The 25,442-nt window shown below is 38.8% G+C and overlaps 1 protein-coding gene across 1 annotated transcript in view; it reads left to right on the plus strand.

Annotated features, from left to right (window-relative positions):
- Positions 1–25,442, plus strand: part of LOC124776913 (filamin-C-like) — a 542,943-nt gene that overhangs the window by 342,906 nt on the left and 174,595 nt on the right. The gene's annotated exons all lie outside the window — the stretch shown is intronic.

Here is a 25,442-nt window from a genome sequence, read left to right on the forward strand (position 1 = left end):
TACATGAATTTCCATGGGCGAAGGTTCACGAGCCTGAGTATTCGGGGTTCGATTCCGATTCCGGCGCAAAGCAAAGGGCCTGGAATGTTTGTGAGTGTCCGATCGGATCTTTTTCTGGCAAACACTCTGAACATGTCCTCCTTTATTACAGAAAAAGCAAATAGCTTGGCGTGACGGGCAATTCTCACGCGAATGTCTAGTAGCACACCGCGGGCATGATTTTAGCACTGCATTTGCTTGCTTGCGTGGCACACATGACTGAGGTCTTGGCGGCAGCTGCGCGGACGGGCGCGAGGGCTGTTTACTGTTCCGTGCAGCACGCCCGGTCGGCCGGTGAACCTGACACACGGGTGGCGAAGTTTCAAATGATTCCTGAGCAAAGTCCAGTGTGTCCTGCCGATCGAATATGTCCATCACTTGTTGAAGGGAGGGATTGACTAGTTTTAAAATCTGTTCCCTTATATGAACATCAGAAACGTTCTGTGCAATAGCATCACGTACCATAGTATCTGAATAAGGGAGTCCACATTCACACTCAAAAGCACAATCCCTAGTAAGGCCTTGCAAGGTTGCAACCCACTCCCTATTAGTCTGACCGGCCGTACGTTTTGTACGAAAGAAGGTATACCTTTTCGCAACTACATTGACTGATTCTTTGAAATAAGCATCTAATGCAGACAAAATTTCATTGTAGGACAGAGTTGCTACGTCGTGTCGGGAAAATAATTTCACTATCACACGGTACGTCTGGACGCCTACGGATGCTAACAAAAAAGGCTGCCGCTCATTACCTTGAATTCTGTAGGCGGCGAGATGGAATCCACATTGGCGTGTCCACTCCGTCCAGCTTTCCAGTGCTGCATCAAAAGGACGAAAAGGTGGTGCAACTGCGTGTTGTGACTGCGGTAGCGGTGGAGCGGCGGCTGCCGCATTGTTTTTCAGAGCACGTAGACCCTGGACGAGCTGTCCAAGGGCATCCATTAAGGCCTGCGTCTGCTGATTTTGTAAGCGATAAAATTCGGACAGTACATCTGGAGATTGTGGCGAAGCCATGACACAAGTAAATCAGGGCAACAGTTTTGGTACAAACGCGGTTTAGCTCATCACCAAAATGTTGTGACTTGGCAAGACAGCCAAGTCACTATGAGAGGAAGCCGAAAGGCACGCGTTTAAGCTCACGCAGGCTGGCGTGAGGTCTGGAACAGGTAAAGTAATTGAGACTAGCAAATAAAGTACGAAGCTGCTGGAATACTTAACTTTAATCCATAAGTGGTGAACATAGCTCTTGACGGTACATGCATCACAAGATAAATAGCAAATGATAATGGCGCCTTGCTAGGTCGTAGCTAATGACGTAGCTGAAGGCAATGCTAACTATCGTCTCGGCAAATGAGAGCGTAATTTGTCAGTGAACCATCGCTAGCAAAGGCGGCTGTACAACTTGGTGAGTGCTAGGAAGTCTCTCTAGACCTGCCGTGTGGCGGCGCTCGGTCTGCAATCACTGACAGTGGCGACACGCGGGTCCGACGTATACTAACGGACCGTGGCCGATTTAAAGGCTACCACCTCGCAAGTGTGGTATCTGGCGGTGACACCACAACATGCAATGGACATTTCCACAAAATTCTTACTATACTGGATTTTGTCTCTAAATTGTTCTTATATATCACAAATTGAGCTACCTGTATCAATCAAACAATTATCTTCCCACTGATCTATCTTAATCTTGATTTAAGGACATCTAAAATCTGAATCGTCATCCCTGTTATTAGACACTCAATATAAAAGATCACTTTCTATTTCATGAAATGCTATAGCTGCACTGTTTTTGCAAGGTTTTAACAACTTTACTGGTATCATAGCATTACTTTGGTTATACAGGGTTGTTACAAATGATTGGAACGATTTCACAGCTCTACAATAACTTTATTATTTGAGATATTTTCACAATGCTTTGCACACACATACAAAAACTCAAAAAGTTTTTTTAGTTATTCACAAATGTTCGATATGTGCCCCTTTAGTGATTTGGCAGACATCAAGCCTATAATCAAGTTCCTCCCACATTCGGCACAACATGTCCCCATCAATGAGTTCGAAAGCATCGTTGATGCGAGCTCGCAGTCCTGGCACATTTCTTGGTAGAGGAGGTTTAAACACTGAATCTTTCACATAAACCCACAGAAAGAAATCAAATGGGGTTAAGTCGGGAGAGTGTGGAGGCCATGACATGAATTGCTGATCATGATCTCCACCACGACCGATCCATCGGTTTTCCAATCTCCTGTTTAAGAAATGCCGAACATCATGATGGAAGTGCGGTGGAGCACCATCCTGTTGAAAGATGAAGTCGGCGCTGTTGGTCTCCAGTTGTGGCATGAGCCAATTTTCCAGCATGTCCAGATACACGTGTCCTGTAACGTTTTTTTCGCAGAAGAAAAAGGGGCCGTAAACTTTAAACCATGAGATTGCACAAAACACGTTAACTTCTGGTGAATTGCGAAATTGCTGCACCAGTGTGTGAGGATTCTCTACCACCCAGATTCGTACATTGTGTCTGTTCACTTCATCATTAAGAAAAAATGTTGCTTCATCACTGAAAACAAGTTTAGCACTGAACGCATCCTCTTCCATGAGCTGTTGCAACTGCGCTGAAAATTCAAAGCGTTTGACTTTGTCTTCTGGTGTCAGGGCTTGTAGCAAATGTAAACGGTAAGGCTTCTGCTTTAGCCTTTTCCGTAAGATTTTCCAAACCATCGGCTGTGGTACGTTTAGCTCCCTGCTTGCTTTATTCGTCAACTTCCGTGTGCTACGCGTGGAACTTGCCCGCACACGTTCAACCGTTTCTTCGCTCACTGCAGGCCGACCCATTGATTTCCCCTTACAGAGGCATCCAGAAGCTTTAAACTGCGCATACCATCACCAAATGGAGTTAGCAGTTGGTGGATCTTTGTTGAACTTCGTCCTGAAGTGTCGTTGCACTGTTATGACTGACTGATGTGAGTGCATTTCAAGCACGACATACGCTTTCTCGGCTCCTGTCGCCATTTTGTCTCACTGCGCTCTCGAGCGCTCTGGCGGCAGAAACCTGAAGTGCGGCTTCAGCCGAACAAAACTTTATGAGTTTTTCTACGTACCTGTAGTGTGTCGTGACCATATGTCAATGAATGGAGCTACAGTGAATTTATGAAATCGCTTCAATCATTTGTAATAGCCCTGTACATGTTGTCAGGTAAAGATTGAACACACTGAATGGATTTCATAGCACAGTTAAAATCACTTATTATAGAAGGAACACAAAATATATTACTGTCAAAATTGCATTTCCTACTGAGATCTTTCTTCCTTTCATTCCATCAATTTGGATACAAATTCTGGCTAACCACAGCTAACTTACTCCATATTGCAAATTTATCTATGTTATAATTAATATGGTTCCAAACAAATTTCAAAAAATTTTCATCGTTATTCTCTAGGCTTACATATAACTCACCTTTTCTGTTTGGATCATTACTCTGCTTGACAGTAATGAAAAACTGCTTTGACTGGACTGGTAGTTCATGACTCTCACTTACTTCATCACAAACATCACTTACCTTAACCTGTGTTAGCAACTAACTCTGAAACTTCAGTATTCTTAAACTCCACAGAAACATCATCATCACCACCCAAAATTACTTTATCAACAACATCATTAACATCACAATTCTCATCACTATCAAAGTTACACACCTCACTTACATTCATCTGCAATAAGCTACCAGTTTCATACTTATCAACCTCTCAATTGACAGCTTTTATTAGCACCTACATCACAAACACCACTTAATTCACATCCAAAACAGTCATCACTTGTTTTACATACATCAATAACACTTTTCTCTGACCAAGAGAAGAAATCATTGGTACACACTACATCAAAATTCTTGTTACTCTTACATTCTGGTTTGTGATTAGTATCTACATCATTATAATTAAATATAATAGAGGGAAACATTCCACGTGGGAAAAATATATCTAAAAACACAGATGATGTGACTTACCGAACGAAAGTGCTGGCAGGTCGATAGACACACAAACAAACACAAACATACACACGAAATTCAAGCTTTCGCAACAAACTGTTGCCTCATCAGGAAAGAGGGAAGGAGAGGGAAAGACGAAAGGATGTGGGCTATAACTAAACATAGAATCCTGAAACTTTTGATCAAAACATAAATGATAAATCTGATGTTCCTTCTGTTCGACTTCAGATACCTCTGCCACATTATTAATATTATTATTATTGTTTAAATGTGTGTGTACGTTGGGGGTCCTGTGGTAGTTGTGTTTCCTCACCCCAAAACTGTGGACCTTCATTGAGGTGGACCACCGTTTCCTGAATAGTTGCCTTTGTGATTGTTTCTCCTATTATATTGCCTATCGCTGTCCCCATTATTCCTGTTTTTCTGAGGTTCAAAATTTCTATCTCTATTACCATTTGAACCTGATTGAAATTACCATTATCCCTGTTTCTGTAGTTGTTACCACAGCAATCTCTATCATTTCAATTGTTATGGTACATGTTTCTTTCTACTGTCCTATCCAGCATTTCAACATATCTTAAAAATTGTTCAAGGCAATCGTCTGGTCCGTGTACTAAATCCCAGTGCAACCTTTCTGGTAATCTCCTTTTTAGTGCATGAATTAATGTCATTTTGTCAAATGGCGTGTCAAGGTGTGCTAATTTCTTGAGTTGATTTTTAACAGAACTTTTTCAATGTACCATCTCTATTCCTATAATTTGGAAAATTCAGAAATTCACTTTTAATTCTCCCTCGTTCAGCCTCTGATCTAAATGTATGTTTCCCCCTTACTTAAATTTAGATTTAGCCAAGAGAGAGCTTTGTCTTCAACATATCTTTTAATAAATTTAATCTTTTGATTGTCACTCACACCTGACACAAAACTACCCCTACAGTAGTGCAGAAAATCCTCTGGACGTAAATTGTCTGATGGAAAACTTTTGATTACAATGTTGAACCACCCAATACCATTGTTTGAATACAGATTTTTGTGAATGAAATTTTCCTGAACTACTGAATTTCTTTGATTTAGAACATTTACATTATTCAGCATATTGTTTGCAACGTTTAAAATTTTTTGATCTAGACTACTGAAGTTCTGTTACATTTTTTCCTCTATGACCTGTTGAATTCTAATGTCATTAACATTCTTCTGCTGTTATGAAGATTATGCAACTAACTCATTTTCCAAAATAATAAATTTATTTTCTACTACATTGACATTTTCATTCATGATTTTTAATCCATTTTTTAGCTCCAAAACCTGATTACTTGTTGTTGTTGTGGTCTTCAGTCCTGAGACTGGTTTGATGCAGCTCTCCATGCTACTCTATCCTGTGTAAGCTTTTTCATCTCCCAGTACCTACTGCAACCTACGTCCTTCTGAGTCTGCTTAGTGTATTTATCTCTTGGTCTCCCTCTACGATTTTTACCCTCCACGCTGTCCTCCAATACTAAATTGGTGATCCCTTGATGCCTCAGAACATGTCCTACCAACTGATCCCTTCTTCTGGTCAAGTTGTGCCACAAACGTCTCTTCTCCCCAATCCTATTCAATACTTCCTCATTAGTTAAGCGATCTACCCATCTAATCTTCAGCATTATTCTGTAGCACCACATTTTGAAAGCTTCTATTCTCTTCTTGTCCAAACTATTTATCGTCCATGTTTCACTTCCATACATGGCTACACTCCATACAAATACTTTCAGAAATGACTTTCTGACACTTGAATCTATACTCGATGTTAACAAATTTCTCTTCTTCAGAAACGCTTTCCTTGCCATTGCCAGTCTACATTTTATATCCTCTCTACTTCGACCATCATCAGTTATTTTGCTCCCCAAATAGCAAAACTCCTTTATTATTTTAAGTGTCTCATTTCCTAATCTAATTCCCTCAGCATCACCCGACTTAGACTACATTCCATTATCCTTGTTTTGCTTTTGTTGATGTTCATCTTATATCCTCCTTTCAAGACACTGTCCATTCCATTCAACTGCTCTTCCAAGTCCTTTGCTGTCTCTGACAGAATTACAATGTCATCGGCGAACCTCAAAGTTTTTATTTCTTCTCCATGAATATTAATACCTACTCTGAATTTTTCTTTTGTTTCCTTTACTGCTTGCTCAATATACAGATTGAACAACATCGGGGAGAGGCTACAACCCTGTCTTACTCCCTTCCCAACCGCTGCTTCTCTTTCATGTCCCTCTACACTTATAACTGCCATCTGGTTTCTGTACAAATTGTAAATAGCCATTCGCTCCCTGTATTTTATCCCTGCCACCTTTAGAATTTGAAAGAGAGTATTCCAGTCAACATTGTCAAAAGCTTTCTCTAAGTCTACAAAAGCTAGAAACGTAGGTTTGCCTTTCCTTAATCTTTCTTCTAAGATAAGTCGTAAGGCCAGTACTGCCTCACGTGTTGCAGTGTTTCTACGGAATCCAAACTGATCTTCCCCGAGGTTGGCTTCTACTAGTTTTTCCATTCGTCTCTAAAGAATTCTTGTTAGTATTTTGCAGCTGTGACTTATTAAACTGATAGTTTGGTAATTTTCACATCTATCAACACCTGCTTCCTTTGGGATTGGAATTATTATATTCTTCTTGAAGTCTGAGGGTATTTCGCCTGTTTCATACATCTTGCTCACCAGATGGTAGAGTTTTGTCAGGACTGGCTCTCCCAAGGCCGTCAGTAGTTCCAATGGAATGTTGTCTACTCCGGGGGCCTTGTTTCGACTTAGGTCTTTCAGTGCTCTGTCAAACTCTTCACACAGTATCATATCTCCCATTTCATCTTCATCTACATCCTCTTCCATTTCCATAATATTGTCCTCAAGTACATCGCCCTTGTATAGACCCTCTATATACTCCTTCCACCTTTCTGCTTTCCCTTCTTTGCTTGGAACTGGGTTTCCATCTGAGCTCTTGATATTCATACAAGTCATTCTCTTATCTCCAAAGGTCTCTTTAATTTTCCTGTAGGCAGTATCTATCTTACCCCTAGTGAGATAGGCCTCTACATCCTTACATTTGTCCTCTAGCCATCCCTGCTTAGCCATTTTGCACTTCCTCTCGATCTCATTTTTGAGACGTTTGTATTCCTTTTTGCCTGCTTCATATACTGCATTTTTATATTTTCTCCTTTCATCAATTAAATTCAATATTTCTTCTGTTACCCAAGGATTTCTACTAGCTCTCGTCTTTTTACCTACTTGATCCTCTGCTGCCTTCACTACTTCATCTCTCAAAGCTACCCATTCTTCTTCTACTGTATTTCTTTCCCCCATTCCTGTCAATTGCTCCCTTATGCTCTCCCTGAAACTCTGTACAACCTCTGGTTCTTTCAGTTTATCCAGGTCCCATCTCCTTAAATTCCCACCTTTTTGCAGTTTCTTCAGTTTTAATCTACAGGTCGTAACCAATAGATTGTGGTCAGAGTCCAAATCTGCCCCTGGAAATGTCTTACAATTTAAAATCTGGTTCCTAAATCTCTGTTGTACCATTATATAATCTATCTGATACCTTTTAGTATCTCCAGGGTTCTTCCATGTATACAACCTTCTTTCATGATTCTTAAACCAAGTGTTAGCTATGATTATGTTGTGCTCTGATTACTTAGTTAGTCTATTTGGTATTGTACCCTGTCCATTTCATCATTGCTTTCAGATTGTATTTCCATTAACTGATCATTGACTGCATATAAATCTGCTACTGTTCTCCATTTTTATTTCTATTAACTGATCATTAACTGCATTCAATTTTGCCAAACTCAATGGCATAATCTCGGTTTTCACTGCTTCGCTGCTTTCTACACTTTCACTCGATTCAGACATGACTAGGCTACATACTAAAGTTTTCACTTCATCACCACTACCCTTGCCTCTATTGATTTTGCTAGCAATCACACGAGTCCACGTGAAGAATTAATTTCAGAAATGGTTTGTACTTATCTTTTCTGATGTACTTCATCATACGTGTAAAATCCTCTTTCAATTGATCCAGTCCATCATTGTTGATATTATATGAAATTCTCATCACTGTTGATAAAATTTTGGGGGCAGATCTGGTCTTCTTTCATTGAGTAATTGAAGCTTCCAAATTTTCATTTACATAAAAGCTGCAAATACACATATCCAAAATCCATCCTTCTTCTGCAACAGACAAAACTTCATTATCAGTCAACAGATCACAGCTGATGCCACCACTTGTAGTCTTTATCCTCCCACAGATCACCATTACAGTTCTCATTCTTCACACGAATTTTGAAAAATTTTGAGAAAAGTAAGATCATGAAGGAAGAACTTTTTTACTTGTCTTTATTATCTCATTGTTGTTGTCAATGGCTCAAAGTCTTGACTAGGAGTATATTGTTGCAGCTGAAATTTCTGTTTAACAGGTTCCTGCAGCCCAAATAACTGATGAAGATTTGCCTGTTGCTATGATTTTCTTGTATTTTTATCCCATTCTTCTAAATTACACCAACTTAACAATTTTCACTTCTATCACACCAAATATTACATTGTTGTTGACAAGTATACAAACTTTCTTGACAGGAGAAGGATCTTTACCAAATTGTATCATTATTTCATAAATAAATCCAGAAAAAAATTTAATAATTAGTGCTACATTGGAAAATTAATATTAATTTTAAGTATTCCAGGAATTTTAACTGCTATTACATATTGATTGTAACATATTAATTTATTTTTAATACATTTTAGCCTGGATATAATGCATCGTATACAAAATCATATGAATTCTTTTAATGATACAGCTGAGATAATTTGAACCTATGCAAGAATCTATAGTATACTTGGTATGGGTTATTTCTATAAAAAGAAAGTAATGTTAGAGGAAGGTGACTCATTATAAGGAACTGAACTGTGTGTTCAGTCAACAGTGGACACCATGACATCCTGAAGAAGATCCCAGCAAAGCTATCAAAACAACAATCATAAAGGAGAAATAAGATGCCTCCTAACAACCCAGTAGATTTCAGTAGATTTTAGCTTCAGTGACAGCAGCCACAAAAGCCTGCAGACTTACATTATTTAAATATGTTTATAGTAATATGCATTATTCAGGAATAAACATTGTTCTAACCCAACTGCCCACTCTTTTCTGGTCCACATGAAAGTACTGGGGACCAGGGTGAGGTGGTTTTGCATGCACGTACATATTGTTGTCTATTTCTGATGAAGGTCTTGCTGCCCAAAAGCTCATTTTCTGACAGTCTGTTTGTTGTACCTATCTGTGACTCAGCATCTCTATTGCATGGTGAGGAGGCACTAACCTTTTCATAATATTGTTAATCCTAAATAATTTGAAATTCTCAACCAGAGTTTTCTGTGCATTATTGTTTATAATTATAAACACTAATGCACACAAATAAGGATCTGGGATTTTATCTAAGTGCTGCAGGTATACATTGTTGCACAGGAGCTCTTCTGTAGTGTGAAATGACCCTTGCAATAGAAACTGACTTAAGTTTCTTAAATGATGGTCAGTAAGTAAATGCGAGTGTGTTAGCCTGAAAATATAAACGTAAAGTATGAAAAATGTGTAATATGCGAAAGATTCCGTGTCTATTGTGATCCGAAATTTATTGTGTGTAATAGTGTCACTTAAGAAATGAAAGAAAATGGTTCCTGTGCAAGAAGTGTGTGATGTTTCTCAGAACAAAAATACAGCCATTGGAGGTAAAAATATGCCATGTACGAAGTGTGTAGCTGATACTGAATATCTAAAAGAATGTATCGTAAATATTCAATCAGCAATTCATTCTTTAAAGAGTGATATAATAAAACTTCGAAAGGAAAATACTGAACTGCTAAGTTACCTGAAATTCCGTGGGTCATCCAAAACAAAACCTACGAAAACTGTAAATAGTGGAAAAGAAACGCAGAATGAATGGTTCAGAAGCCTAAATACAACAGCAATAGACTCAAGTGTGTGTGTGTTATGGAATGTGTTGATATAAGCAACAGTGCAAATAAAGGTGAACATTATAAAAAAAAAAAAGCGACAGACCAGAACACAAATACAATACAAATGGACACATTGGATTTTAAGGCGAAATACTTATTTTTGCTGACAGTCACGTACGAAAAATAGCAAAAATGTTTAAAGAACTACAAGCTAATGTAACTGATATAGTTAGGCCGGGTGCTTCAATGAATGAAGTCGCACAGGACTGCAAAACACTAGCAGGCTCACTAACTAAAAAGGATGTTGTTTTAATATTTGGTGGTGCAAATGATGTCTTCCAAAAAAACACGAGAGAAGCCATCAGATCTGCTAGAAGGGCCCTGAATAATTTAAAAAATCTAAATGTGGTATTATCAAGCATACCACTCAGAAAAGATCTAGTTCCAAGTTCATGTGTAAACAAATCATCTTATTATGGTTATTTTCATGTCATTATGACATATGGAATCATATTTTGGGGAAACCAGCCACTGGCTAGAAAAGTGCTGTGTGCACAGAAAAGTGTCTGAACAACCATGAGTAAAGTCCACTCTAGAACCACATGCAGAAATCTTACTACAGGACTTGAAATCCTCACATCCATTGCACAATACATATTCTCTATGATATGTTTCACAAGGGAAAAAAGCCACTTTTTAAACCTAAGAGTGTGTATCACAGTCATGATACTAAAAGAAGACATCCATGCAAACCCGAGTTGATGCAGAAGGGGAGCCACTTCAGTGGCTGTAAGGTTTTTAATGCCCTCCCTTTATAATTTGAGATGATGAGATCTTGTTTTATTTATTTTTATTTATTTAGCATCAGTGTCATTGTACAAACGATATTGGACTTGTCATACATAGAAATTAACGATACAGAATATACAAAATGAAACAGTCTAAAATTGGATTTGTCATACACAGAAATTAAAATATAGAATGTACAAAATGAAATTGTCTATAATAAATGACAGCAAACTTACAGTTTCTTTCCATATAAATGGTGTATAGTAATTTGTTTCTCAGTAACAATATATAACTAGTACCATAGATGGTAAAGTATAATAAAAGCCGAAACAAACGAAGATAGAAAATTTTGGAGGTTAGTTTGTAAAGTCATTTTCTTGGTATTCAAGATATTCTTTTATTGAGTAGCAACATTTATCAATTAAAAATTTTCTAAGTTCCAATTTAAAATTTGTATTGTCGTTTAACTCTTTAATGTACTGAGGCAATGCATTATAGAGCTTAATGCCCATGTGGCTTACATGCTTCTGAGTTCGTGTTCTTCTTACTTGTTCTATGTGGAGATCATTCTTGTTCCTTGTGTTATAGTTGTGACAGTCTGCATTTGTGTGGAGATTGCTTAGATTAGCTTTGGTTAAAAGTACACATTTAAGTATATAAACTGATGGCAGAGTAAGTATTCCTAACGCTGTGAAAAGAGGTCCACAGTGAGCTTGTGTCGGACTGTGGGTAATTATTCAAACAGCTCATTTTTGTAAAATAAAAATGTCTTTCAAATTTTATTTTGAGCTGGCCCATTCTGATGCCTTCTAGAGTGCAAACATTTGCAATAGCTCTCAGTCCAAAGCAGGCTGGATTAAGTCTGTGTGTAAGAAATTTTACATGGTGTTTCCAATTCATAACTTCATCAATATGCATTCCTTATACTTTTGCAAAATGCACTCTCTCTATTAGTCTGTCATCCAGTTCTAGATTAATGTCTTCATCCTGAATCATTTTACCAAACTGTATGTAATTTGTTTTCTTTGCATCGAGTGTAAGTTTATTTGCACTGAACCAAGTCTCAATACTTTTTAGGATTTTGTCAGTAGTTGACTGTAACAAGTTTTTAAAGTCGCTCACTATCAGACTTTTGTCATCTGCATATAGTACTATTTTGGCTGTATCATATTGTAACTGTAAATCATTGACACATATGAGAAAGAGTAGTGGCCCTAAGATGCTGCCCTGGGGTACTACTAAAGGACCTTCTTTTGCTTCTGAAACTAACCTTATTTTTTGATGTGAATTTACAGTGGTGAGCTCTACAATCTGAGATCTGTTTTTGAGATACAAATCAAACCACATTTTAACTCTTCCTCTAATACTTACTGCTTCGAGCTTATCAAGGAGGATTTCATGGCAGACCATATCGAAAGCTTTAGATTGATCTAAATTGATTCCTACTACACTTTTTTTTGTCTCCAAATATTTAATTATTTCTTGGGTGTAGACTATAACTGCAGTTTCTGTGCTTCATTTTGCATGAAAACCATGTTGATTACTATTCCAAAGTTTATTATTGTCTAGGTAACTAGTGACTCTCAATTTCATCAGTTTCTCTAATATTTCAGAGGAAGCAGGAAGAAGTGATATGGGATGGTAGTTTTATATTTTATGTCTGTCTCCATTTTTAAATAGTGGCCTCACTTTTGAGATCTTCAGTCGCTAAGGAAACACACTTTCACTAAAGGATCAATTTGCAATATGTGCGAAAGGTTTTACAATCTGCACTGCAGTCCTTATTATGATTGAAACTGCTACTTCATCAACAGCTGCTGCCATTTTTGGTTTTAAGCTTCTAATCACTCTAATTACTTCCTGTTCATTTGTTGAAGGAATATTCATGCTGCAGGCAACCCTTGGAGCATGTATTATTTTTTGTTTTGTGAAGTTTACGTTTAGTGAATATGGTACATTTAAAAATAGTTATTAATATAGTTTACCATTTCCTTCTTTTCTGTATTGCAGTTTTCACTGCATAAGTTTCAGAATTCAGTTTTTTGCAGATGTGGCTTGATCAGTTTCGTTTGGTCACTATTTAAGCTCAGGGATTCTCAGGTATTCATATTAGCTATATGCTGGCGACCTAGTTTTTCCTCCTATTTCTTCATCTTTATAGATTGCCTGAAACTGAATAAAGCTCATTTTACTATAAGAAGTGGAAAGACCATTTGTGTTAAAATGTTCACAGTATCCTTAAAAAACTTATCAACTAAGACCTCAAGTTTCTCTAATGATGTACTGCTGTGTCATTAGCAAAGATGGTGAATTTACAATATTCTGTACAAAGATGTAGCTCATTAATGAAAACACAAGAAAGTAGGGGGCCCAGAATTGAGTCCTGAAGCACTGCACATGTGATGATACCCCATTCTGATGAGGTTGAGATATCTTTTAGACTATGCAATACATCTTTCTACTTTGTGTTAAGAAGGTATATGAATCCTTGCTGCACCAGTTTTACCTAGGTAACATAGCTTTGTATTTGGTGTCTGACACTGTCAGTGCTTTTGTCAGGTAGCAAAATATTCTGACCATATTCATTTGGTTATTGATAGACTCCAAAATGTTGGCAGCAAATGCAAATATTTCTTCTTTTGTTGATAACCCTTTCTGAAATCTGAAGTGACATTAGCTGAAGATATTATGATTATTAAGGTGCCTAGCAATCCTGGCATGTATTAGTTTCTCTAAAAGTTCACAAAAACTTGTGAGTAGTGTGACTGTATAATAGTATCTTGCTCAAGTGATGTGTCAAAAATGTGATAAAGCATTTTGTTTGCAACCATACCACTCAGGGTTGGTTCAAGCCTGTTTTTCCAGACAAGCATCTTATGGTGTGCAACCCCCCTTCCCCCTCCCCCCACACAACATTTTCGCTCATACCACTTCACCAGTGCTAGTTTTTGCTACCAATTGTGATCCAAACTGTATACAAATCTTGCACATCAGTGCCCATGGTGCCCCCTCAGCCTCAAGTGCCTGCAATAATTATACAGAAATCTTACAGTTGCTGTGTCCCTGTTCCCCTCACATCTTGGCACCTGCAGTGGAGGCTTCTGTTGTTTGGACCATAAACTGGCACTGATTGAATTCTCCCTTCAAAGTCCCCTCTCCACCTACCCATGGAATCTGGAGGATAGACATTTTATCATATAATGAGTGGAAAACCATCAATTCTCTAAGATATAATAAGTTTTTCTGTCACCTACCAAAATTAGTTCTTGTTACATGGCAATGTATCAAAATTGACTAACTCATTTGTATCAAAACTGATAATTTTAAGGCCCCAGCCACTGGTCCATATTTCAGGAAAATTTTCCATGGACACCGATGCTTAAATGGTTACAACAGTATTTTAATAACTTGCTAGATATGTTAACGGTTCCAGTACCATTTTTACTTTATGTAGACTTAACAATTTTCAGTTACCTATATAGTGACTGTTTTTACTTGGATCTGTTGTACAATACTAGTACACTGCCATTCAGAAATTTCGTAGTCTGAATTATGGAACCTCGTGATACTAATTCTTTGTTACTGTAAAGAAATGTTTGTTGACTATATTAGCAACTGTTTTTGGATGATTAATGAGATGATCCTCATTTTTTTATTTCTATAATTTTCTATAAACTGCACTTTTTCTTGTTTCCTTCTTTACAAAATTCTAAGTGGTTATCAGTTTATTGTTTTAGTTACTGATTTCTGCCTTCAGGAATATGTTCTTTGTTGCATGTGTGGTCTTATTAAGAATTCTATTGTTTGTAATGCCTAATCTTATTAGGGTCATTTGGTCTCTTGACTGCTACATAAAGCTTCTTTTTTGTTTTACAAGAAATTTTGATGCCCCCAGTAATCCAAGAATCTGCTCAGATAGCCTCGTGCTTCCAGGATGAGGTAGTATGCTGGGCCTGGATTGTATTTGCCCAGTTGATTAACAGCAGGGGTCAGTGTGCCAGCCAGCCAGCCTTGATGTGCTGGCCAATAGATGAATACTGGGCTGGTTCCCATGTTTCGCCTTGAGTACATCCTATGCAAACAATTAATAACCTTTCACACACTTGCACACAAAGTTTCCTCTGTGTGTAAACAGAATGTGCGTACTGCTTCTGTTCTAGGGTGGGGGGAATAGGGGACTGATGACCCCTTGGGTCTCCTTAAACACTTACTCAATGTTAACTGATTTAAACATGTTTTCTGCAGCTAACTTTATGGGAAAGCTTTCTTCAAATATACTTACAATTTCATTAATAAGTGTATTAGATTTGGAGTTAATACTAACAGTAACATGTACAAGAGACCAGTCCACAAGCTGCAAGCAAGTCCACAAGCAAGGTGATTAAAATTTTCCATGGTATTTTTGCTTATAAGCCTCAAGTTTTTCCAAATGAAATGTGCTTTTCCTTTCTGTTTACTTGTTTTATAGTTAAGAACAGGCCATCATGGTCAGAGAGGCAATTTAAAATATTATTCACAGTTAAATTATTGTATCTACCCTTATCTATAGCTATGTTATCTGGAACTGCTGTATGCTATTTGGAGAGTCTAACACTAATAGGAAATTGTAAGAGGACATCAGATATTCGCTGTCTATTTTGTTTCTAATTGCTGTTAAGAATTTTACTTTGAAGTCACCTATTGCAATGAATCAGTTTTTCTACATAGGGGTGACAAGAGTGTTAACAGTGTGTCTCAGAAAAATGTTCAAATTTCCAGCAGGTTCCCTGTAAATTGCCATCACAATAACTATTGCACTAGCTGCCTTCACCTCAATACCACACACCTAAAATGAGCTGTTTCACACAGTATTTGATTAAATCTAGTGATTTGTACACTACATTATTTGTAACAAAAACTGTGACTCAACATTTCCCATATTTGATCTACAATAATTAGCAGTGAACCAAAATTTTTGCTGTGTAATGCGTGAATTTTGTTGGTCATATGATGCTCAGATAAACATAATATATTAGATTCACTCGTATATTTTGTTGGAATACAGACAAAGTTTGAGTCCTGTTCACCTTTGCATTAACATGATTTTTTTTGTCACAACAGCAATTTCTCTGAGTACACTATAGTTAGTTCTGCTTTGGGTACCTGAGGCTCCATTTTGAATATGTGAGAGAGAAGTTTTACACACTTGGATGGCTTTTCTCTCCTGTGATTTACTATGAAAATGCTGAGTCTCTTTCCTAACATTGGGTCTCATCAATTTTTGAAAATATAATATAATTGGATGAATAAAAATCTACTCACCAAGTGGCAGCAGAAGAAAGCACATAAACATTGTAGAAAAGTGCAAACTTTCAAAGCCAATGGCTCCTTCCTCTGGCAGAAGGTTTGAAGAGAAAGGAAGAAGGATGAGAGAAAAGGTTTAGAGATAGGGGGGGAGTTAGAGAAAGTCATCGAAAACCTCAGCTCAGGGGAGAATTATTGGACAGAATGACAAGGAAAGACTGACTGTTGGGGACTGCACTTGACAAGATTAAAGGTGGAAGACAGGGGAATAATAAATACAGAGTGTACAGACAAAATATTGTGCAAGAGTCAGTAAGAGTGGAAAGGTAAGTGCTTTATATATGGTAGACAGGTGGTTTGGGAGGGAGACAGTTCAGAAAACAAAATATATAGAAAACTGAAAGGGAACAAAGAAAAGGAATACTTACTGAAGAGAAATGTTGACACTGAAGAAATTAACATACATTTAGGCCATGTGCTGTGTTGTAACACCAGTTCCCACCTGTAGGGCCATGAGAAACTGGTGTCAGGGATTCTATCACATAGATTAACATCAATAATATTTTTTGTTGCTGTTGCTGGTTTGACAATAACTGTTGTGTAGCAGTTAACTGTGTTACTCAGAAAAGTCTTATAACAAGGTTGTTATTGCTGTTCCTCAAAAATAATACAGTACATTTGTTTTTGTGCTATACAATACATTTTTGTTGACAATTCCATTACTATGCACACTAAATGATATGCACAGTTTCTCACCATTCTTGTCTTCCCTAATGCCGGCTTTCAACTTTGTTTAATGTTTCTGTAGACAGGTTTAGCTTAGAAGTTCACTTCCACTTACCAGTTTGGACTCTTCACTTACAGAAAGAATTTTAAATTTGTTTATAACTGCCAATTGTTCACTTTTTACCATCCCTGCCATAATTTTTCTGATCAAACATCTATTGTCATATCATATTTCAGTCTAGTCAATTGAGTTTTTATACAGAAAACAGGACTTTTGTTCAGTTAATGACCCACTCATTTCCTTTTTGAAGTTTGATTATACCACCACTCAATGCAATGGCGATTGGCTCATTTACCATCATGATTTGGTTCCTACATTTTACTTTTACAATTTTTTTTTTTTACAATTGTATTGACCAACTAGGATCACGTTAACAACTTCAGTTCCTCTCCTCTTCTTCCTTTGTTGTTGTTTTCCTATTTTTACAGTATTCCCTCATTTTCTCCCCATGAGGTCTCTTCCTTTCTTCTGTCCATTTGTTCCTGATTTTTTTATTTCTTCTGCTTTGAAAGCCTTCCAAATTTAGTATTTTGTTTTTAAAATGGTTTCTTTCTGCTATTTCTGATTCTTTGATGTTGTTTCTTTCAAGATCTTTTTTCACTTCTGTAATCCATGCTATTGTCGATTTCTTCTTCCAGAAATATAGGAGTATTTGTTTTATTAGTCTATTTCCATCCATTCGGTAGAGATGTCCAAAAAAGGTTAATCTTCGTTTGGCCATTACTTCAGATACTTTGTCTATATTTTTGTAGATCTCCTCATTACTTCTTATTTTCCAACAATCTGCAGTTTTCATTGCACCCATTATTTTTCTAATAACCCTTCTTTCCAGTACCTCTAGTTTGTCCGTCTTATAGTTCATCATTAGGCATTCAGATCCATATAAACATTCTGGTCGTACCACTGTGGTGTAGTGTTTTAGTTTTGTTTTTCTAGATATACATTTCTTGTTGTAAATATTTTTGGTCAAACCATATGCTCTTTCCATTTTGTTAATTCTTACATCTATTGCAGATTTTTCTAGTCTATTCTGTTGTATAGTTTTTCCAAGATATTTAAATTTATTTACTCACTCTATTTTCCCTGTTTGTGTTTCTATGTATTTTGGTGCATTTTTTATATTTGTCATGAATTTTGTTTTTTCAGCTGAAATTTTGAGACCAGTTCTGTTTGCTAATTTTTCCAGAATGTTTATTTGAGTAACTGCTTCTGTCAGGTTTTCTGAAAGTATTGCGAAATCATCCGCAAAAGCCAAGCAGTTTACCTTAATTCCATTTGTTTTCCTTCCTTACAATTATTATTTTCATTTTTTGCAGGAACATGATTCATTCGCACGTGTCTCCACCATCCAGTACTCCAATTTAATTGTAACTGTTTTATTTGTAGATATTTGGACAACATGGTTGTTTAGTAAAAGTGATTGATATAAAATTAACTTAGTATTAAGAAAACAGTTTTAACCACATTTTTTATTTATTTAGTGCTGACTGGTTTCAGCCCATCACAGGGGCCATCTTCAGGGCAAAGATACTGTAAAATTACAATATATTTATCTTAGACAAAACTAATGACAACCATATTATAAGAGTGGATAACATAAATATAATATTTTACCTGCTGGTCGACTGCTGGTGGCATCACGTTTATCAAGGTGTGGCAGGAGACTGTAAATAATTTTTTTTTCTTTCCTTTATTGTATTTCAATTCCCCATCGGGGTGGGCTGGCAGCACCATATGCGCTGCTCTTCAGCCAAAAGACATGAAACATATAAAAGAAGATATTTACAAATAACATAAAGGAGAAAACATGATGTACATAGAGATAAAAAAAAAAAGGGGGAACGTTATGGAAGACTGTAAAATGGAGATAAAAATCGTGAAAAAGCAGTGTACACAAACAAATCACACACTGGGACAGTTAAAAGAACACAAGGCGAAGTACAAATGGAGCACAAAAGTACCGACGGATGGCGTAGCACGTAACAATCACTGACAGGAACGCTATGTACAAGTCCAGCACACAATTAAAATCACACCTCTTGATGCACAGGACAACAGCACCAAACACAACATGACGTAGCACACTGATGACGATGAGCAAAATGGAGGATCTGCCAGGTGCAAGGAGGGAGGGGAAGGGGGGGGGGGGGAAATGGATGGGAGGCGAGCCGAAGAGGGCCTGGGAGGGAAGGACGTGGGAGGGAAAGAGGCGAGAATGGGGTGCAGGGACTTGGGTGGGGGGAAGAAAATCCGCTCTGGGAGAAGGAGGGGAGAAGAAAAGGGGGCCCTGGGGAGGAGGGGAACGAGACCAGGTTACAGTTGGAAGGAAGGGTATATGTCACAGCGAAGTTCAACATCCACGGGAGGGGGGGGGGGGGGGGGGGAGGAGGTGCCGGAAATTGCCCTAATGAAGGAGATGGTGGGTGTGGAGGTGGAGATACGGATACAGTGATAGAGGTGCTGCAACTGGCAGGGGCAGAGAGGATGGAGGAAACCAGGAGGTAGGGGGATCAAGCTTGCAGACAGTGTAAAGGATGCGAAGATGTTGGAGGAAAAGGAGGAGGTGCGGGAAGGGGATGATGTCATATAGGAGCCGTGTGGGGGAAGGAAGGCGGATACAGAAGGCAAGGTGGTGTGCATGATGTTCAAGGATTTGGAGGGCCTTGTAAAAGTGGGTGGGTGCAGAGATTCAGGCAACACTGGCATGATAGAGGATAGGACGGATGAGGAATTTGTAGGTGTGGAGGATGGTGGAAGGATGCAGTCCCCATGTCTGGACAGACAGGAGTTTCAGGAGGCAGAGGTGAGAATGGGCTTTCTGCTGGGTGGTCAGGAGGTAAGAAGAATTTACCTTATGCCTGGGTTTATGTAGCAAGCTATGAGTACATGAGCATAAGCAGCGCCTCCAGCGGTGACCGATGGTAGACATTTAGGCTTAAAAATTGAAGTATAAATACATTTTGTGTTAAGTTTACAATTTAAAGAAACCGTGTTCATTTTAAAAAACACTGTTATATAAATAAACAAAAAAAAGTGTGTGAAACAACTTTTGAATGTGAAACTTATAAAAGAATGTTAGTAAGTTACCTTATCTTCATTCATAATATACTATGGGGGAAGGAAACAATTTCCTGTCTGTATTCTATTTACTATGTGCTTATTTGTATCCTATTTCTATTATTTAATAGCATAACAAGTAGAAGTGTGTCTACGTGTAATCGTATATACAGAGCCCTCTAGTCCAGGTAATACAGACTCCGTTGCCATGGCGGCAGCCACAACGTGGCTGTCCTCTCTGCTTTGATGTTATCTGTGGTCTAGTCCAGGTCCTACGAATCCTGTTGTCATGGCAGCTGTGCAATATTGCTGCCCCCTTTGTAACACTGCTGTCTGTCACCTAGACAACAATAGGATCAATACCACACTTCGGAGGGAATCCGTCATCGTAGTGCAGAAGATACTGGCAGCCCACACTGTGTATAGAGGCGTCCACCCAAAACTACAAACATTTTGTCTTTATGTATAATATGAATGTATAAACGATATTTAGTGAGTGACAATGTATTGATTTTTATTTTAACGGATGTCGGTTGTCATATTCCTGTTAGTTGCATAAAAAAAAAAAATATTTTCTAAGTAGTTATGTAGTTGTCAAACTATACATTATGCTGAGAGAAGTATAAGCTATGTTCATTACTGTTTTATGGTATGGATATCATCATTAGGACACCCTCGCGCTATGTGCCACGTAGGATTATGATAAAGCTATGTAAAACTTAAAGTAAATGTCTTAAGGTCATAGTTAGATGTCATGTAACTAGAAAATTTATGGACGTCAGTTACAAAGAAATACATAATGGTAATCATCATATATATAATAGAGGGAAACATTCCATGTGGGAAAAATATATCTAAAAACAAAGATGATGTAACTTGCCAAAAGAAAGCGTTGGTACGTTGATAGAGACAATAACAAACACACACACAAATTTCAAGCTTTGGCAGCCCAGGGTTGCTTCATTAGGAAAAAGGGAAGGAGAGGGAAAGACGAAAGGATGTGGGTTTTAAGGGAGAGGGTAAGGAGTCATTCCAATCCCGGGAGTGGAAAGACTTACCTTAGGGGGAAAGAAGGACGGGTATACACTCGCGCACACACACACACACATCCATCCACACATACAGACACAAGCAGACATATGTAAAGGCAAAGAGTTTGGGCAGAGATGTCAGTTGAGGCAGAAGTACAGAGGCAAAGATGTTGTTGAGTGACAAGTGATGTACGGGGGTGGCAATTTGAAATTAGTGGAGGTTGACGCCTGGTGGGTAATGGGAAGAGGAGATATATATATGAATATAATAGAGGGAAACATTCCACGTAGGAATAATATATCTAAAAACAAAGATGATGTGACTTACCAAACGAAAGTGCTGGCAGGTCAACAGACACACAAACAAACACAAACATACACACAAAATTCAAGCTTTCGCAACAAACTGTTGCCTCATCAGGAAAAAAGGAAGGAGAGGGAAAGACGAAAGGATGTGGGTTTTAAGGGAGAGGGTAAGGAGTCATTCCAATCCCGGGAGCAGAAAGACTTACCTTAGAGGGAAAAAAGGACGGGTATACACTCGCGCGCCACACACACACACACACACACACACACACACATGTGTATGTATGTGTGTGTTTGTGTTTCTATCAACCTGCCAACGCTTTCGTATGGTAAGTCACATCATCTTTGTTTTTAAATATATTTTTCCCACGTGGAATGTTTCCCTCTATTATATTCATATCATTCATTTGAACGCAATAATCACGTTTGTTATTGTCACTGTTGCATTTTGGGATCTTTTCTGTTGTCTTATTTTCTCTTTCTGTTTTTGCCAGTAGGTTCACTTTGTATTCACCTTCTCCTTTTTACCGTAATCTACTATACAATTTTATCCCGGCTATATCAATAATACGTAACCCACTTCCAAACCATAAAATTTTTTTTTTTTTTTTTTCTCCGCTTTCAGCACTACCGCTGCTATAAAATCCACCGTTTCTAGTTCACAAACAGTTCCTTTCACCTATTAAACAACCATTTCGGCTAGTTCTAATAACTTTCACTTTATTTCCATTTCCGTTTTTCCCACATCATTGATCATTTTTAGCTGCTTCCCACAGGTTTTAACGTCATTATTTCTTCGTCAGACAATTGTTAGCCTCATTCTCATAATCTGCCACCACAAAACCACTCCTTTTAATACATTTACACGTAGTTTTTTCGAAATTTACCCGAATTTCTCTACCCTTTAACGTGTTTTGGCGGCAACACAACCACCTAACCTTTATGCACATCGTTGTCTACCAACCCAAGTTCACCACAGGATCAACACAGCCCAGCTATAATTAACACTTTTTCGCCTTTTTTCACACCAGATCAGGATATGTGTGTGTGTGTGTGTGTGTGTGTGTGTGTGTGTGTGTGTGTGTGCGCGCGAGTGTATACCTGTCCTTTTTTCCCCCTAAGGTAAGTCTTTCCGCTCCCGGGATTGGAATGACTCCTTACCCTCTCCCTTAAAACCCACATCCTTTCGTCTTTCCCTCTCCTTCCCTCTTTCCTGATGAAGCAACCATTGGTTGCAAAAGCTAGAATTTTGTATGTATGTATGTGTTTGTTTGTGTTTCTATCGACCTGCCAGCGCTTTCGTATGCTAAGTCACATCATCTTTGTTTTTATATATATTTTTCCCACGTGGAATGTTTCCCTCTATAATAGAGAGAAACATTCCATGTGGGAAAAATATGTCTGCCTGTGTCTGTATATGTGCAGGTGGATATGTGCATGTGTGTGTGTCTGTGTGTGTGTGTGTGTGTGTGTGTGTGTGTGTGTGTGTGCGTGTGTGTACCTGTCCTATTTCTCCCCCTAAGGTAAGTCTTTCCACCCCCGGAATTGGAATGACTCCTTACCCTCTCCCTTAAAACCCACATCCTTTCGTCTTTCCCTCTCCTTCCCTCTTTCCTGATGAAGCAACCGTTGGTTGTGAAAGCTTGAATTTTGTGTGTATGTTTGTGTTTGTTTGTGTATCTATCAACCTGCCAGTGCTTTCGTTTGGTAAGTCACATCATCTTTGGTTTTTAACAAACACACACACAATTTTCAAGCTTTCGCAACCCACGGTTTCTTCGTCAGGAAAGAGGGAAGGAGAGAGAAAGACAAAAGGATGTGGGTTTTAAGGGAGGGGATAAGGATTCATTCCAATCCCGGTAGCGGAAAGACTTACCTTGGGGGGAAAAAGGGATAGGTATACACTTGCGCGCGTGCACACACACACGCACACACACACACACACACACACACACACACACACACACACACACACACACACACATCCATCCGCACATATACAGACACAAGCAGACATATGTAAAGGCAAAGAGTTTGGGTATAGACATCAGTTGAGGCGGAAGTAGAGAGGCAAAGATGTTATTGAATGACATGTGAGGTATGAGCGCCGGCAACTTGAAATTAGCGGAGGTTGAGGCCTGGTCGGTAACGGGAAGAGAGGATATATTGAAGGGCAAGTTCCCATCTCCGGAGTTCTGATAGGTTGTTGTCAGTGGGAAGTATCTAGATAACCCGGACGGTGTTACACTGTGCCAAGATGTGCTGGCCGTGCACCATGGCATGTTTAGCCACAGGGTGATCCTCATTACCAACAAACACTCTCTGTCTGTGTCCATTCATGTGAATGGACTTTTTGTCGCAGGTCATTCCCACATAGAAAGCTTCACAGTGTAGGCAGGTCAGTTGGTAAATCATGTGGGTGCTGTCACACATGGCTCTGCCTTTGATTGTGTACACCTTCTGGGTTACAGGACTGGAGTAGGTGCATGGGACAGGTTTTACACCGGGGGCGGTTACAAGGGTAGGAGCCAGAGGGTAGGGAAGGTGGTTTGGGGATTTCATAGGGATGAACCAAGAGGTTACGAAGGTTAGGTGGACGGTGGAAAGACACTCTTGGTGGAGTGGGGAGGATTTCGTGAAGGATGGATCTCATTTCAGGGCTGGATTTGAGGAAGTCGTATCCCTGCTGGAGAGCCACATTCAGAATTTGATCCAGTCTCAGAAAGTATCCTATCACAAGTGGAGCACTTTTGGGATTCTTCTGTGGGAGGTTCTCGGTTTGGGGGGATGAGGAAGTGGCTCTGGTTATTTGCTTCTGTACCAGGTTGGGAGGGTAGTTGTGGGATGCGAAAGCTGTTTTTAGGTTGTTGGTGTAATGGGTCAGGGATTCAGGACTGGAGCAGATTCGTTTGCCACGAAGACCTAGGCTGTAGGGAAGGGACCGTTTGATATGGAAGGGTGGCAGCTGTCATAATGGAGGTACTGTTGCTTGTTGGTGGGTTTGATGTGGACGGATGTGTGAATCTGGCCATTGGACAGATGAAGGTCAATGTTGAGGAAAGTGGCATGGGATTTGGAGTAGGACCAGGTGAATCTGATGGAACCAAAGGAGTTGAGGTTGGAGAGGAAATTCTGGAGTTCTTCTTCACTGTGAGTCCAGATCATGAAGATGTCATCAATAAATCTGTACCAAACTTTGGGTTGGCAGGCCTGGGTAACCAAGAAGGCTTCCTCTAAGCGACCCATAAATAGGTTGGGATACGAGGGGGCCATCCTGGTACCCATGGCTGTTCCCTTTAATTGTTGGTATGTCTGGCCTTCGAAAGTGAAGAAGTTGTGAGTAAGGTAATGAGGAAAGAGGTTTTAGGTAGGTGGCAGGTGTTCGGCATGAAAGGAAGTACTCCATCGCAGCGAGGCCCTGGACGTGCGGGATATTTGTGTATAAGGAAATGGCATCAATGTTTACAAGGATGGTTTCCGGGGGTAACAGATTGGGTAAGGATTCCAGGCGTTCGAGAATGTGGTTGGTGTCTTTGATGAAGGATGGGAGACTGCATGTAATGGGTTGAAGGTGGTGTTCTACGTAGGCAGAGATACATTCTGTAACCGTTTCTAGACTCCCAGTTTGGTGTGTTTGAGGAGAAAGCCCTTGTGATGTCTGAGTTTCTAAAAAGTCTATTCACTTTATCAGATATGTTACCCATATATTGCATTTTTGAAAAAATCCTCTTCTCGGATCGCTGAGGTTGACTTGCCTGTATTTTACGTAGTAGTATCTCTACTCTAGTTGATTCATATCCATTAGTTATCACTATTTGCTTCAATATATTAATTTCTTTCTTTCTTTGTTCTGGTGCTAGTGGTATCCTATTCAGTCTATTTAATATGGAAAATAAGAAAGCTCTCTTATATCTGTTAGGATGGCATGATCTAGCATGAATAGTAGCATCTCTTGTGGTAGGTTTTCTATAGATACAAAACATATGTTGTCCGTTAACATTGGAGATGGTGAGCTCCAAATAATTTAGTCTTTTGTTGTTCATGTTCGACTGTAAAACTAATTTTTGGGTGTATATCATTCAGCATATCCATCAGATTATTTATTTCATCCATCGTAACATCAAATAATATTAAAATATCATCAACATATCATTTGTAGTATATATGTGTGGATGGTCTCTAAAAAATCTGACTT

This window comes from Schistocerca piceifrons, chromosome 2 (genome assembly GCF_021461385.2).
Source record: "Schistocerca piceifrons isolate TAMUIC-IGC-003096 chromosome 2, iqSchPice1.1, whole genome shotgun sequence".
In the NCBI taxonomy this organism is placed as follows: domain Eukaryota; kingdom Metazoa; phylum Arthropoda; class Insecta; order Orthoptera; family Acrididae; genus Schistocerca; species Schistocerca piceifrons.